This window comes from Capsicum annuum, chromosome 8, assembly GCF_002878395.1.
Source record: "Capsicum annuum cultivar UCD-10X-F1 chromosome 8, UCD10Xv1.1, whole genome shotgun sequence".
In the NCBI taxonomy this organism is placed as follows: Eukaryota; Viridiplantae; Streptophyta; class Magnoliopsida; order Solanales; family Solanaceae; genus Capsicum; species Capsicum annuum.
Genome location: NC_061118.1, coordinates 165891754 through 165897227, shown reverse-complemented (window position 1 = coordinate 165897227; position 5474 = coordinate 165891754).

Below are 5474 nucleotides of genomic sequence, written 5' to 3'. Positions count from 1 at the left end.
AATTAAATATTATTAATTTTTAATATATAAATAATTTATAATAATTAATTATATGTGGGCTCCATTATATTCAATAGGAGTTGCATCAATGGCAAAGTGGTAATTTATTGGAATGGCATGAGTTGTAATTAATTCAAAATGGAAGGACTTTTCTTATAGTTGTTGATAAGGTCCAAACATTAAGACACAAAATACAATTTTCCTAAACAAACTAATCTTGCAAAGTATTTTATAGACCTTAGTCTCCTAAAACTTTGTTTTAATACCCATAAGCTAACATGTCAAAACCATCATTTCTAATATGTAGAAAAGAAATAAAATTTGTATCTGCATCTGTAATCTGTATTTGTAATATATTAAAGGGGATGGGATAGAAACGACACTTCAAATTAAACTATTTTAGTAAAAATGTCTATGAAATTTAAATTTCACTTTCTAGACATTTCAATTTACTGGCTTGTTCTATACCATTTCTACACACCTTCTATACAGTTTCTATACATATCTTATACATATTCTCATTATATATGAAAATTATACAGTTTTAATACATAATTTATACAATAACTGTACATTTTTTTAAACGTTTTATACAATAATTATATAATTTTCATACACTTTCTATATGTTTTTTATAGATATTTTATACATATACATATTTAATAGAGCTACACAATTTCTATACATATATCTTATATAGATACATACTCTATTTAACTATTATATCATTTTTATATAATTTAATTATTATTTCTAAACAATTAAAAAAACAGAATATTTGATCAGTTAAAACATTTATAATAGAAAAAAGATTGAAATATTTTTAAAAGGGTCGAATTGCCCAAGTTGAATACAGTATCAGTATTGTATATAGACTGTATCGGTATTATATATGGACTGTATATGGACTATGTAGGCCAAAATGACCCAAATTAGGAAATGGTTATAAAGTGGAAATATTATATCCGACTAACCACTTTTTGGAAAGTTTTCAAACTTGGACTATTTGTTTTAAAAAGTGCTATAGAGTGTCATTTTCCATATATTGAAAACGTGAAGTGCTTTAGAAATATCCTTTGGACCTTTTTTCCTTCATTAAAAGTCTTTACTTTAGACAAAACAGTCTTTTCACTATTTTTTCTTGATATTAAAGAGTTGAAAATTAATTAATATATTTATGTTACACTGCCAGAAATTAGATCTATGGTGACGGTTGCAAAACCGTTGCAATAGACAAAAAAATCGTTGCCATATACCTATTGCAATGGTTCTGCAAGCGTCTCATAGCTGGGCGTTGCGATAGGTCTATGACAATGGTTGTCTAAACCGTTGCCATAGGTAGAGCTATGGTGACGATTTTTGACAACCGTCGCTATAGATAGACCTTTTGCGATGGTTATTTTTTGACTTATTGAGAGACCTATTTTTATCTATTGCAACGGTTATGAACCGTCGCAATAGATGCTATTGCGATGGTTGGTAACCTTTGCAATAGCATCTATTGCGACGCTTTTGGTACTCTATTGCAACGCTTTTTGAGTACCTATTACAACTAATTCTTTACTTATTGGGATGCCTATTTTCATCTATTGCAACGACATTAAACCGTTGCAATAACATCTATTGCAACGCTTTTGTTATTCTGTTACAACACTTTTTGACTACTTATTGCAATGGTTTATTGATCTATTACAATAATGATTACCACATGTTATTAAATTGAAACGATTTATATAAATAGTCATATTAATGTAATTTTTTATTTACATACATAATAAATTATAACACAATATATACACATCACAAAATAAAATTATTCATTAATAATCTCATAATCTAAAATTGCACTAGTATTAGAGATTTTAATGCGTAATTGCACTATAGACAAAAACAATTTCATGAGCAGGACCCCTAGTTCAGATGTTGGTAGTTCGTTTGTCACTTTGCTTCTATGGATTAAGTTAGCATCTTCCACATCCATACTTGCACCTGAAACAGAGGGAGGAGATATTAGAAAGATTATAAGGCTAATTCTATTCTTTAAAATGCTCACATCATAAACAAAAAAATGTCAATTTATCATACACATGATGTATCAGTGTGCATGATACATGACATTCTCAAAAAACTTTTTCAATACTAACAGAATGATGCCTCATTTGCAAACAAGTTGGTGACTTCATAAATTGCCCGTGATAAATGAAATTCTCAGAAACTTTTGTTAAAACTAACAAGTGATGGCTTCATTTACAAAAAAGTAGGCAAACTTTCCAAATGATTTAATCTCCCGGAGTGACTATTAGACCATCTAAAACATCAGTACAAGAGTTTGAGTTTAAGAAGATGCATCTCCGCACTGATTGATCATTCAGGAGTACCAATGGAAGAGGGAGAAGAAGTGACAGTGACACAGACTTCTGTAAAGGAGTATTGATTTTTCCACAAGAAGACAAGAAAAACATTTCCCTCTGGAAGTGTAACATGGACTTTCGAAATTGATGAGTGTCTTTGGAACCTCAGAGAACGTGTGGTAATTTTCAAAAAACTGCGGAAATGACAGCATAGTTATCTCTAAATAGTATTGTTTGAGGTAGTTTTTTTTTTTTCAGACTATCTACCAGTTTAGAGAGAAAAAAGAGAATCTTAAGAGTTAGAGATCTGGTACGGCCAAATGTCATCTTCAGGAAATGCTCTTGAAGCCCAGAACATAAGAGATATAATTAAATGTCGGTACTGAACGCCTCAAGTCCATACAGCAGACATAACCAATAGATATACCTAAAACAAGAGCTTGCATCTGATGCATATGGCACACATATATATTCATGATCAGTTTTCTAACTCTGTATGCTATCATGTATAAACCTCACTAAGCAGTCCTATTGCTCTCTCTGTCTTCAATATGTGACTCTTTAATTTATGTTTGACAGATGTGCAATGATTTAACAACCTTGATCCAAAAAATAATAAGACAAGGAAAATGTTTTTTCCAATATGTTTTTCTTCCAACAATCTTGACCGAATCTATTAGTCTTATAAATATTTAGAAATGGAACTAGTCAAAAATCATGATGCTTAGACAAGTGAAGTAAATTCAGAGCACAAGTCTTACATATTGCACTACTATGATTAGAGGCCTAATTAATAAGATAAAGGAAGCTAGTACTGAAAGAGGAGAAGCAAATCTAGTATTCACTAAGAAAGCATTAGTTATTTGATTAACATAGCAATATTTAGACGACTCCTTTGAGAAGGATGTCACACCCCCTTTTTAATCGAAAAAGATTAAATTTTTAAGTTTGAAAGGGTTTTTATTATTTAAGTGACAAAAAATGAAAATTTGTTTCGAAAAAGGATTATTTATATTTTTTATTCAGAGTCGCCACTTGGCATAAATCGGGTGTGCCAAGTCACCCTTGGATATCCTTTTTCAAAATGATTTTGACTCTATAAACTGATCCGCGAACAGAGATTCCAACTGAGGAATTCTGTTGACCGAGGGGAAGGTGTTAGGCATCCCTCGATCCCGTGGTTTGACCACGGTCGCTTGGTGGAGTGTATCGGCTATTTTTGACATTACAAATGTATAAACCACACAAAACACATAAAACAATCAATCAAACACACTAAACAAAACAAATCCCAAATATAATGTTCAGTCCAATTATTACAACCGAAAATAAAAAAAGGTACTGAAAAGTAAACCTACACTAATTCTAAACTATGCTCCAATGATTTACCCAATGCTTCGGGCCTTCATCACGAACATCCTTCGGGTACATGAGACGTCGAGACATTGCCCAGATAAATTAATACAAATACCTCGGGGGATTCCCCGACCAAATGAGTACATTTTTAATGCGATAAAAATAGGAAAAATCACTCAACACAAATATTTACACATTCGATGATTAGAATCTTATGAGTTGCCTACCCCAAAACCTAGAATTTGCCTATCGACTTAACGACCTAATCATGCTACTACCGTGTTCAACAATATTCATACTTAAACCAAATTAAACCAAACAACAATAAATCAAAATTGATCATTATTCATCCTTTTAGCGATTTATCCATTCCACCCCAAATTGATTCTCAACTAATATTCCAACATAACAAATCAACGATAATATTTTAACGATTCCCTATCAATATCATTCGACATTCATCATTCACATCACGCATAAAATAAGAGAAAAGTCGAGACGATGGCAATCAACACACGCAACCATAAAAATTAATGAAGGATAAGAATGAGATTAAGAGAGACCTTAAATTGGGGCTTTTATTTGACCAATTGAACTGATTTCAACACGGGAGCCTCAGAACCAATGAACCACGGACGAAGCTCGAACTCGAATCCCAAAATACCCAAGACGACCCCCTCCCCTGTTTTCTTCCGATGTTTCGCGACTCACCGGAGCTCCGGTGAACACTGGTAGTAACGGGAAAGGAGTGGATTGCTGGATTTTAGAGAAAACTGGACTGACGGTGCGTCTGGTTCAGTGATTTTGATGGATTTCTAGGTGGCTTGAGCTGTTTTTGAAGTATTGGTCGCCGGAACTGGTTGCTGATCTGTCGTTAACGATGGATTTAATGACAGTGGCTCGAAATCACTGTATTCATGTTGTCGGAGCTTCAGCGACCTCAACAGCTTACAATTCACCTCCCCGTCACCCCGAAGCTCCAGCGAACTACGAAAGGGAGAAAACTGAAGATGATTCCGACGCGTTTTCGATCGGAGACAGCTGACTGAAGATGATTTCGACGAGTCTATCGCCGAAACAATAAACCACTCCTGAAACCCTACGTTCTCTCTCTCTGTGACTCTCTCTCTCTCAATCACTACCCTCTCTTCGCGTGTCTGATCTTATTATTGTTGTACGTAAAAAAAAACCAAAAAATGAAGTCCTTCCGTCCGTGATTTATTATGATGTGGTGTATGGTTTTTGGTGAGTGAGGGTCTCTATGAGAATTGAGAGTGTTGCTGCTTGTTATTGTGATCTGTGAGAGAAAAAAAATGGGGAAGATCCTGGAAAGAAAAAAATGGTTCCCTCTTTATAATGTGATCTCTGTATGTTTTTTTTTGTTGTTTTCTTCTCCAAGGGATAAAAAATGTGAGTGGGTAGGGAGATGGAAGCCTTTGATTGGGTAGGTTGTTAGGATAAGATAAAATTAGTTGGGCTGTTATTTTTTTGTCATTTTGTGGAGGAAAAATTACATGGGTGAGGGTGGTGAGCTAAAAAATGGATAAAATTGGACTTGGGAAGGACAAAATTAGGTGTCTACAGCATGCCCCCTTTGAATGTAAACATGAAGTGTTTTCAAACAAAGAAGTAGACCACAAGACAGAATTTTGTCCTGACCGTTATTTAAAGGAAGAAACAAAAGAAAGAAGGACAACCGGGTCTTCACTTAGGACATCCTACCTACCCAAGTTATGAGGGAATTGAGTGACAGTATCTCAAAGAATT